At 39.8% G+C, this 12,381-nt stretch overlaps 1 long non-coding RNA gene across 4 annotated transcripts in view; it reads left to right on the top strand.

The window, feature by feature from the left end:
• Nucleotides 1–12,381, top strand: part of LOC146403880 (uncharacterized) — a 77,437-nt gene that overhangs the window by 2,166 nt on the left and 62,890 nt on the right. For all 4 annotated transcript variants that reach the window (XR_014843773.1, XR_014843775.1, XR_014843774.1 and 1 more), the window contains exon 2: nt 12,146–12,236. This is a non-coding gene — a long non-coding RNA (uncharacterized LOC146403880). The remainder of the gene's footprint in view (nt 1–12,145; nt 12,237–12,381) is intronic.

The raw sequence follows: 12,381 nt of genomic DNA, 5'->3' as shown, positions 1-12,381 counted from the left end.
TCCAGAGCCAACTGCCTCTTTCGTACCTCTTTCCACCTCTCGCCTGAGAGTATAAGGTTGTAGCCACACTTGTACCAAATCCCATTCAAAGTGTCATTAGTGAGTCATCTATTTATATCTGAAACCAGCTCTGAATGGGCTATGAATTAAGTGCTCCTTAACCATCTCACATGCTGCTCCTCACAAACAGAAAGCCTTCAAGATGTTTTATATTAAATATTTCTATTTTATAAAGAGTTGTGTAATGAGGAGGAACCAGGGACACTAATGAAACACACAAAGCGATAATCATTCCTACTGCCAGTGGAGCACAGCACGCTTACTCTGATGGGAACCCCATTGATTAGGCTTCACTGACTATCACTTTTAGCATAATTTTCAGTGATGGAAGAGAGAGGCTGGCGTGGTGCTGGGTACACACTAGGCACTAAACAAGACCGACTGCACTAGTTCCAGCTGGGCCTTAATTATTTAAGGAGCAGAAACACACAGCATAGTAGCTTGATATTCCTGACCTTGACAAAGGAGGTAACAAAAATAGCCTACAGTGACAGCATGAGAGATTTAAGTGAGACACAATAATTACTGGATATTAAGAATTATTACAAGTGGTCCACTTCAAATGTCTGATGGAAACTCATCTTATAAAATGGATTATTATCTCTTGCATAATATGCTACGTTGGCAGGTGGTACAGTGGAATGGCTTTGTTGCTTAATTAGTTTTGATCTTAATCAAGTCATTTAAGCTTTCTTTGCCTCCATTTCCTCATCAGTAAAATGAGGACAGTAATAGTATCAAACCACCTATACAAAAAAGAGTCTGAAAGAGGATGGATGTGTGTCTGTGTATAACTGAATCACTTTGTTGTACAGTTGAAATGACCCCAACACTGTAAATCAACTATACTTCAATGAAACTTTTTAAAAATGAGGAAAACAATAGTACCAAACCAAAAGGAGTGTTGAGATTACCTAAGTTCATATAGATAAGGCATTTGAACTAGAACGGTCAGTTCTACTAGAATGCTTGTTGTGAAAATGCAAATTTGTTCCGATGCAATTGATATATCAAGGAACACTTTGAGCACACCAAGACTTCCCTGTTTGCTCAGGCCACAGTTTTCTGTGAAAAACACGAGATGGAAGCAGAAAAAAACTGCATTCCGTTGAACTGAGTCATGGAGGGAACGCACATGCGCACAGGGGCACACACCTCCCACATCGCAGCTACATCTAACGGTTCAACTCTCCATCAGATTTCAGGTGATTCTCCTTCCACCTTTTCGCAATAAGTCACAAGCTGCAAACACTTCCACAGGCAAACATCAGGTCTTTTCCGTGTTAAAATGCCACACTTATTTTAGCATTTATGCATTTCTTAACCTTTGAACATGTGTAAAAAAACTGCTGCCATTTTATTCGGTTCCTTTGGGTTTTTTTAAATGTGTCACTGATGAAGGGTTTGGGCATTGTGGCCTTAATCCCATTTTTTTCCCAGAAGCCCTGTGCTGTTCTTGCCAATTTTGCATTGCACAGTGTTTTTTAGGAACGTACGTGTCACATTATAGCAAAACTGACTCTACCTGCCATGAATAAACACTCAAATAATGTAATTGTTATAAATATAGAAACTGACATTTGACGCATGTGACCTGGATATTTTTTAAGATCACTTTATCTCTGAGTTAATTTGATTATTGACATCTTTAGTTTGAATGTTATGCATGTTGCTGTTATTATTATTACTGTATTCATATTCAGGAACTGTGTTCATGATTTGCACATTTGTGAGATTGTTCGAGGTACATGAACCAATATGGAACAGCCCATCATGTAAGGATTTCAATGTATTGCATACTCATGAACTTGACCATATCCCTTTGAGACACAGTTAAAAATAGAACATTCTGCTAAAGAGCAAGTGGCTCTAAGTATTTGACTTCAAGAAAGTTTGGTTTCAGACCCCACATGTTTTCTGGACTAGTTATCCATGAGCCTCTTTAACCAGTGATCTCACAGATAGCAGGTGATGTTACAAGTTCACAAGAGAAGCTCAGATCGAGGGAGGAAGGCAAGAAGATCGTTTGAGATGTGCTTTTGGCACTCTTTCTCTCCTCCTTCTTGTGCACTTTCGAAAGCCTAAGTCACCACCCTCAAGGAAACACCAGCAGTTCCCATCATGACTCAGTGTAAACGAATCTGACTACTATCCATGAGGACCCAGTTCAACCCCTGGCCTTGCTCAGTGGGTTAAGGATCTGGCGTTGCCGTGAGCTGTGGTGTAGATTGCAGACGAAATTTGGTGTAGGCTGGCAGCTACAGCTCTGATTTGACCCCTAGCCTGGAAACCTCCATATGCCATGGGCATGGCTCTAAAAAGAAAAAAAAAAAAGAAGAAGAAGAACACAAACAAACACCCAATCCCAAGGTTCTTTCAGGCATCCTGTCAATACAGTCAACCTACCACAGATCAAAAAATACTCCAGGGCAAAAAAAAAATTCCAGAAAGTTCCAACAAGCAAAACCAGTATTTGCCATGCACCAATAACTATTTAGATAGCACTTGCATTGTATTAAGTATTGCAAGTAATTTAGAGATGGTTTGAAGTATGCAGGAGAGGGTTTGAAGTAGAATGTGTGTAGGTTATGTGCAGATACTAAACCATTTTATATAAGGGCAACCTTGTGTGTGTTCAGTGTAGAAAGAAGCACAAACACCTTGCTTCATTCACGTTCATATATTAATGATGTTGACAAAAGCAGCATTCTCTTCTGAGTGAAAGGCAAAAGTATTATACTCTAACAATATCAACTCACAATTTAAGACCAAAGTTAATGCATGTGAAGGTTCTAGAAAATTGTAAATAATGACACAAATGTAAATTAGCTTCACAGTCATGATTGTTAAGTTGCTTCCCAAACCACGTCTAAAACTAAATTCATTTCCACCTCATCCTAACTGCTCTCACCACCTCACTTTTCTTTTGTTCCTTATTGCAACCAGGGAAGCCACCATTAATTCCAGGTAGAAAGCTTAGAATCAATCTGCAGTACTTTCCTTCTCACAAACTCCATTATTCCTCTAATTCAGTCCTATTCACTCCATTTCAAAACACGTCTCTCAACCCCTGCCTTCCTTGTCAGCTTCATAGCTACTGCATTGTTCAAAAATCTGTCTGCTTCCACCTCGATAACTGTGTCTCCCTTCTTTCTCCTCTACTACATATCAGAAGGTAATATCCTCTCTTTTTCCTGTTTTAAAATCCCTACGGACTTCCTGCCCCATACAGTATATAAAATCCACTTCCCTTAGGGTGGACTACAAGGCCCTTAAAAAGCCGACCAAATCTTAACATCTACCCTGTTAAATTCAATCTCTATAATGAACCCAAACATACACACATATATATATATTTATATATTTAACTACAAAATACTGAAGATTCTTTTCATGCCTATCATACCTTTTTACATAATGTTCCTTCTTTGACCCATTTTCTATTCCTGAACTTGAGGATGGGGGAGATGGTAGGGGCCTAGGGAAAAGAAGATGTAGTATCAGTGAGTGTATGTGTCTCTTCTAGGCTAGAAACTGACTGGAAACTTATCTCATCTATCTTTGCATTGCTAGGATCTAGTAGGTTCCCAGCCTACAGTGGCAGCTCAATGAATTTATAAACTAATGCCTTTAAGGTGCCCTTCCTATCTCTACAGTGTTGCAAAATCAAAGACGATCAAACGCTTATAGCCCCAAATAATCACTCTCCTGGGGGGAGTCCCTTGGACAACACCCAGATTCCCACCGAAAGAACACCCAAGAATCTATTTTGCCTAATTCAAATGGCTTTCACTACTTTTCCTGACAGCAGAGGTATTGAAGGTCCCTTAATTTTGAAGGCAGCATTCCGAGAGGTCATGTGCTTCCCCCAAGTTTACGTCCTTAGTTGATGGAAAGACAAGACCAGAACCAAGTCTCGGGTCTCTTTTTGATGCTTGACATTCTTTCCACTCTCCATAGAGTCTTTGGGCATTTCCCTTCGGTTCGGGATTCCCAACCTGGGACTCTGGCCAGGTTCTCTTTTCTCTTCTAATTGATGTTCTCTGGGTTTCCAAGTTTCTCTATGACAACACACTTTCTTGGATTCTCTTGATAGGAGCTGCGTGGGAGCTCCCTCACAACTGGTAGAATTATTCCGCTTTTCCTAGATCACAATGAAAAATCCAAACACTGCCAGTAATGACTAGCACTTTCACCATCTGTTTTTCTAACAACCTCTTGTTTGACAGAGCAGAGTCTTGTCCTACTATAAAGAAGTCTTCTAATGTAGACCAATTCTTAAAGCTGTCCCAAGTAAATGAAATTAAATAATCTTAGCAGATTATTTCTACCAGAAAAAAAAAATCTCAGCTCATTTTGTGATAGAGAAAAGAAAATAACCTGGACATAAGCGAGAGGTATTGGGAACAGTCATATGCTGACATACATGCACTTATAAAGTAGCGACATGATTCTGCAGACTAAACATGCATTGTGAAGGTGCACCTTTCTGAGCCTCAATTTGGAGTGTCTGAGAGTTGTGACTATATTCTGCATGAAAAAGTAAGACGGTGGGTCCAAATTTGGTGGATCTTCATAAGAATTCTTCTAAATGAATTAACAGCATTGGTTCTAAGCTGTGAGAGAGGGTGAGAACCAAGAATCATTTTTTTTTCCACTGTACAGCATGGGGACCCAGTTACACAAACATGTATACATAATTTTGTCTCCCATTGTCGTGCTGCACAGTATCTAGACATAGCTCTCAGTGCAACTGACAAGGGCTTAATCTCTAGAAGATACAAGCAACTCACACAACTCAACAGCAAAAAAGCCAACAACCCAATGGAAAAATGGGCAAAAGACCTAAATAGACATTTCTCCAAGGAAGATATACAGATGGCCAACAAGCACATGAAAACAATGCTCAACATCCCTGATTATTAGAGAAATGCAAATCAAAACAACCATGAGATATCACCTCACACCAGTAAGAATGGCCATCATTAATAAGTCCATAAATAACAAGTGCTGGAGAGGGTGTGGAGAAAAGGGAACCCTCCTGCACTGGTGGTGGGAATGTAAGCTGGTACAGCCACTATGGAGAACAGTATGGAGGTACCAAGAATCATCATTTTTAGAAGCTCCACCAAGTAATATCAATATATAACAAGGCTAAGCATGACTGGGCTGGAGCCAGCCTCAACTAAACCAGCCCACAAGTAGCTCCAGTTTTCCCAGAGATGCCAAAAATTCCACATGTTATTTAAATAAATCCAATCACTGTTAAGCCTACAAGCAGACATGAGAAAACCACACTTCACACCAAAGCAGGGGAAGGAGTCAGGTCACGGGCAGTGATGGTTTTGGGCACCAAGTATGAATCAAATACTATTTGATTTATTTACTCATTTAATCCTCATGACAACTCTGTGATGTAAGTTTTATCACTATTGCACAGATAAGGAAACTGAGGTTCTGAGAATTTAGGTAACTTTCCCAACATGTCAGAAACAATAAGCAGTGAAATTGGGAGATGCACGTGTCTGCTAGCTTAAAGATGGTATGGCTTCTGTCACTTCTAGAGTGTTGTGACTCAAGAAACCACGTTGGACAACCAGCAAATACCTGCTGACCAATTGCTGACAAGCTAAAATCTGTTTTTCATGAAGGTATTTGACCTTCAAAATGTATTAGAACCCTACTGATGTGTACAACATAGCATCAGGATGTTAGCTAATTAGACCTCGCTGTTTCTGTCCCTGACTCCTGCATTGCCTATTAGCCATCCCCCCTCTAGACTCTCTATCTTGACTGTTCTGTGCTCTTATAACTCCCATGCATGTGCCCCACACAGAATCTGTCTCAGATGGGTAGAGGTGACCTCTTCCATAACTCCTAGAACAACAGATGCTTCCCAGCCCCCAGATACACCATGTATTTCATATTGAACGTGCTGTTTCCTCCACCCAAAATGGAAAACATTCTTGCTCATATTTCCATTCCCCTCCTTGGTCCTCCATCTATAAAACTCTGTTCAAGCGCTTTCTCCCTATGTAGCCTTCTTCATCTCCCACAGTTTGCAAAAGCAGATGTTCTTCTTTTTCCTTTGCTTTTCTTTTTGCTTTTTAGGTCTGCAGCCACAGCATATGGAAGTTCCCAAGCTAGGGGTCGAATTGGAGCGGCAGCTGTCGGCCTGCATCACAGCCACAGCAATGCCAGATCTGAGCCGTGTCTGTGACCTACACCACAGCTCATGGCGATGCCGGATCCTTAACTCACTGAGCAAAAAATCTAACCCGAATCCTCTTGTTTACTAGCCAGGTTCGTTACCACTGAACCACAATGGGAACTCCGCAGATGCTCTTTTGGAAGCATTTGCCCTATAGTCATTGCTTACATTTCTTTCTCTAGCATGTGGGTATAAGCTCTCAAAAGACAGTGGCTACACTTTATTCCTCTTGGAATTCTCAAGACCCAGTAAGAGGCAGGTAGTCAAAATAAATGCTTGTTGACTAATTCACATGACCAGATTTTAATCATTTTAAAAATAGCTGAGAACAAATGTTTTAGAACTCCATAATTTGACTCTAAATAAAAATCCTGGGTCTACAGAGAATGATTCGAAACATTTCCCGGCAAAAATAACTGAACCGTATTGTTTCATATGCTACATACTTTGAAGGTCAAAGTCCCATTCTGACATGCTGTCTCTGAGCCGCTATACATCTGAATCAGTTCCCTTTTATGGAAAGCTTCATAAAAATTTAATTTATATTTAGAACGTCTCTACACTCTGCCTTTTAAAATCACTGATTTTTGTCCTTCTTGGGAACTGCCCCAGCTTGGATGAGTTTCCCTCTAAAACATAAGCCTGATGGGGACCTGGTGTTCCTGACCAGCTAGCACATCCAAGCACATTTATATTTGGAGTTGATGGAAACCTTGTGTATTTGTGATGAGGGTGAGAAAATGGCCCTGTTATGTTCCAGAATGTCCTAAAGGAGAAGAAACTTTTGTTTCTCTGTAAAGGTCTGTGTTTCTTTGTATCTACTGAGAAGAAACTTTTGTCTTCTTGGCTACCAAGAGTACCCAGACTTGTCTCCTTTTCACATACACTGAAATGCAACTCCCTTTATTTTTTATCCTTTTCATAAACTGCTTTGGTATTAGTAACTAATAACTTTTAAGGGGCCAAGCCAAAAAGCTTGCGCAAGAAATGTGGGTTTTGATAGCATAAGTTGAAAAAGGAACTCCTTATGGATAGGGATGGGTAAGCCCTTGGATAAGCACCAATGGGTAAAACTCTAGCTGAAGTTCCCAAGGAGATGTCTGGATACATTCCAGTTGAGAAATGATGTGGTATCAATGAATTAGATATAAATGTGGTTGCCATTTTCTGGAATAATAAAATTAAGAATACTTCTCTTGGAGATTAAAAGATGTAATTTTAGGAAAAAATTATAAGAACCACATGTTATATAATTAATGTTTTGAAATGTATGATATAGTTTTAAAAATCTATAGTTTCAAGAAAGGTTTAGTTAAATGCTTAGATTCTATAGCCCATGGGTGTGTTACAAAAGAAAAACAGGGCTCTTTATGCCTCTGGGATCTAACACAGTGAGAAATTGTGTCCCATCACTGAATTCCTTTTATAAGAATACAAGAATCTGAAACTCCACTTTCCACTTATTCTTATGTTAATGTTTACATATTGTCAGTGAAATCTATAAATGTCTGTTGAAAGACAAATGAGAATAAAAAACTAAGTGCTCAGGAATGAGGTAATGATGTAACAGAGGAAACGTTAACAAAGCCCGGGAAAGGAAGAATCATTTAGAGTCAACCTTGAAAGTATGAATTTCACTGAACAAACACCATCAGCTCACAAAAATATATGACAAATACTGAAAATCCCAATCCATTGTCAAGAGAACCATTTTTCACCTTATGTGTAAAGATCTTAGGTTTGGTTAAACCAGTGATTTTTAAAGTGTGGTCCAGTATCAGCTTCTCCTAAGAAATTGTTAGAAATGCACATTTCTGGACTCCACACTCACCCAATCATGCAAACTATTACATTTAGAATGAATAAGCAATGAGGTCTTACTATACAGCACAGGGAACTGGAACTATATCTAGTCTCTGGGGATAGACTATGATGGAGGATAAGATGAGAAAAAGAATGTGTGTGTGTGTGTATATATATATATATATATATATATAACTGGGTCACTTTGCTGTATAGCAGAAATTGCCAAAGTGCTATAAATCAACTATACTCTAATTTTTAAAAAAGATATTAAAAAAAGAAAGAAACTCAGTGGGTGAACCAGCCATCATGTTCTAACAAGTCCTCCAGGCTAAAGTTTGAGAACCAGTGGTTTTAGACCTAATGCTGTCAAATAAGATAATTACAGGTTGCCATTAAGCATTTGAAATATGGCTAATCCAAAATGAGATGTGCCAGTAAGTATAAAATTCACAATGATTTTCAGATATAGTGCAAAAAAAGAAACACCACAAAAGATTTCATGAATATTTGTGTACTAATTACATGGTGAAGTCATGATGACTTGGAAATACCAGGTTACACAAAGTATGTTGTTAAAATCAATCTAATCAGTTTTTTAAAAAATTTTAATCCACCTGTAAGAAAATTTACAGTTATACATAAGCTGCATTATATTTCCATAGCACACCACTACCCTAGACCAAACTTCTTAAAAATGTAATGATCCCCTCCACAAAATTCCCATGGAAAATTATATAAACTCTGCTTGAACATTGCCAATGGCAGGGAATCCACAAATCAGCGCTTTCATTTCTGAACAGGTCTTTCATATACTGAAGTGAGATGTGCTCCGAGGTAACTTCCTTTTGGTTTGTTTTTCCTTTACCCTCCTTCCATCCTCCAGAATGACACAGAATAAGGGTAACCCTTGGCTTCATGACAGTTCTTCAGTATTTCATAACTTGAATCACTGTCGACAATGTGTCTTTTTGTTTGCCAGGCTGAAAATATCTCCTGTGCCATCATTTGTCCACATAGTGGATGATTTCAGCAGCTTCTGCTCTCTCACTGCTGTGGCTCGGGTCGCTGCTGTGATGTGAGTTTGATTCCAGGAACTACCTCATGCCACAGACGCAGCGCCCCCTACCCCCCCAAAAAGAGCTTCTCCTTTCATGGTTGCTCTCTGCTAAGCATCCTCCTCTTTGATAATAGCTCTCATGTGGGAGAGATGGTCCAAGTACTGGAAATGGGCCAAAGTGATTTCTGGTGTCATTTCAGTGGAGCTCAGGGCATTGTGACCAGACCTTCTGGGCTGATCTAATTCCATGAGCACCTTTGGGGGTTTTTGTTTTGTTTTGTCTTGTTTTTCCACCAGTGGCATATGGAGATTCTCAGGCCAGGGGTCAAATGGGAGCTACAGCTGCCAGCCTACACCACAGCCACAGCAACATGGGATCCGAGCCGTATCTCCCACCTACACCACAGCTCATGGCAACACCAGATCCCCAACCCGCTGAGCGAGGCCAGGGATCGAACCGTCAACCTCAGAGTTACTAGTCAAATTCAGTTCCACTGCACCACAGCAGGAACTCCTGGGGCAAGCAATTTTGATTGCCTTTGATTGACAAGTTAAAGTTAGAATTAAAGTTAGAGGAAATCGATAACAATGCAAAGGTTGTTTGCCCACAGCAATGCAAATGATTCCTGTTCATGGCAATGCCAGTGAAGTTTGTCTGGCAGAGAACATAAATCTCTGTAAGTCAAAGTTTCATTTTAAGTGGATTTTAATTGAGTTAAATAAAATATTTGACAAGTATTTTGTCTTTGTGATTTTATCTTTCTGAAAATTATGATTTAACACTCCTGAAATAGGATTCCTAGCACACAGTATGACATGCAAATGGTACTCCAGCCAAGTTTCCTCTCTCCTGTACCTTTTATTTTAAAATTCAAATGCTAGAAATTTTATTAACACCTTTTAAATTTAATGTTGAGAATTTGAGTACATTATCCCAGCCTGAGGAAACCACTGTCATGTCATTTATGTCTTTACCAATGTGCAAACAGGATGCCAAAAACCACTGAAAGCTCAGGGAGGCTTTAGGTAGCAAAACCTGCTTCCACAATTGGGATGAGAAAGAGGAAGAGGGAAAGGACCTCTTTCTAGAAACAAGGTCAAGCAGAGGCTGATGCAGGTGTCTTAAGGCTGAAACTTACACATCTGAGAGTGGGGCCTGCTCTTCAGGAAGAACAAGGCACAATTGTCCACTCTTCCTTATGTAATGTTATACTTCAGTAAAATTACTCTCCTCAAGTTGGTGCAACCACTATGGAAAATGGCATGGAAGTCCTCAAAAAACTAAAAATAGAGTTGTCATATAATCCAGCAATCCCACTCCTGGGCATGTATCCAGAAAAAACCTGTAATTCAAAAAGATTCCTCTATGCTCATAACAGTACTATTCACAGTGGCCAGGACATGAAAGCAACATATATATCCATCAATAAATGAATGGATAAAGAAGATGTGGGATGTGTATACAATGGAACACTACTCAGTCATAAAAAAGAATGGAATAATACCATTTGCAGGAATATGCCTGCACTTAGAGATTATAATAGTAAGTGAATCAAGTAAGAAAGAGAAAGACAAATACCACATGATAACATGCATATGTGGAATCTAAAATATGGCACAAATGAACCTATATATTAAATGAAAACACACTTACAGACATAGAGAATAGACTGTGGTTGCCAAGGAAGAAGGAGTGGGGGAGGTACAGATTGGGAGTTTGGGATTAGCAGATATAAACTAATATATGTAGGATGGATAAACAAGGTCCTACCATATTGCACAGAGAACTATATTCAGTATCCTGTGATGAACCATAATGGAAAAGAATATAAAAAAGAATGTATACTTATGCATAACTGAATCACTTTACAGCAGAAATTAATGCAACATTGTAAATCAACTATGCTTCAATTTAAAAGTTAAAAAAGGGAATATCCATGACGACTCGGGTTCAATCCCTGGCCTTGCTCATTGGTTTAGGGATCTGGTATTGCCATGAGTCGTGATGTAGACTGCAGATGCAGCTTGGATCTGGTGTTACTATGGCCATGGTGTAGGCCGGCAGCTACAGTTCCGATTTGACCCATAGCCTGGGAACTTCCATATGACGCAGGTGTGGCCCTAAAAGAAGCTAAAAAAAAAAAAAATTATTTAAAAAATGGAATTCCCACCATAGCTCAGTGGTTAACGAATCTGACTAGGAACCATGGGGTTGCAGGTTCAATCCCTGGCCTCGCTCAGTGGGTTAAGGATCCAGCTTTGCCATGAGCTGTGGTGTAGTTTACATTCGCGGCTCGGATCTGGCATTGCTGTGGCTGTGGTGTGGGCCAGCAGCAACAGCTCCGATTAGACCCCTAGCCTGGGAACCTCCATATGCCGTGGGAGCAGCCCTAGAAAAGACAAAAATAAAAATAAATAAATAAAAGAACCAGCTCTCAGTTTAAAAAAAAAAAAATTACTCTCCTCAAAAGAATGTAAAGTTAAGAGCATAAAATTGCTAGGGCCCTTTCAGGGGCCTTGCAAGGGACCCCATGAAAGTGAGGGACGCTGAGCTCAAGATTCCTTGGCTTCCCCATGAGTCTGCTCTACGTCACCTAACAGAGAGCCAGTCCTCAGTACCTGGTAGAGCTGATTTTCTGCACAGTCACAGTTTTATGTCATTCGTGTCTGCGACTTCCTACCTCTTACAAAACATATGTCCAAGACTCCTAAGAAATGCACCTATTTCTTAGATTTATTTAAAAGTTAATCTGGGAGTTCCCATCATGGTGCAGCGGAAATGAATCTGACTAGGAACCATGAGGTTTCGGGTTCAATCCCAGGCCTCGCTCAGTGGGTTAAGGATCCAGTGTTGCCATGAGCTGTGGTGTAGGTCACAGATGCAGCTCAGAGCTGCGGTTGCCGTGGCTTGGCAGAGGCTGGCAGCTGTAGGGAATCTCCATGTGCCACAACTGCGGCCCTAAAAAGCAAAAAAAAAAAAAAGTTAATCTCAACTTTGTTTTCTCTTTCAGATGTCTCATAAATAGCTATTTTCAAATCCTGAAGTTTATTTGGACTTTTCCCAGAGTGAAAATGATGGAGAAATGGCTCTGAAATCAACAGGTAAGTGCAACTGAGGATCAAATTTATGAAAAAAACAAGTTGTCTTACTGTTTTAATTAGAATATAGTAATAGGAATTTTCAAAAGAAGTGGATTCAGGGCCCTTGGGGGCCAGTAGTTAAGTCCTAGCTCCTTTGGTGATTCGT

The sequence above is a fragment of the Sus scrofa genome, chromosome 4 (assembly GCF_054392235.1).
Source record: "Sus scrofa isolate SSC_HxYL_T2T_F1_AM1 chromosome 4, Sscrofa_HxYL_maternal_Yorkshire_Landrace_v2.0, whole genome shotgun sequence".
In the NCBI taxonomy this organism is placed as follows: Eukaryota; Metazoa; Chordata; class Mammalia; order Artiodactyla; family Suidae; genus Sus; species Sus scrofa.
The sequence above is the reverse complement of the archived record's forward strand: the minus strand, read 5'-3'. Positions and strand labels throughout refer to the sequence as shown.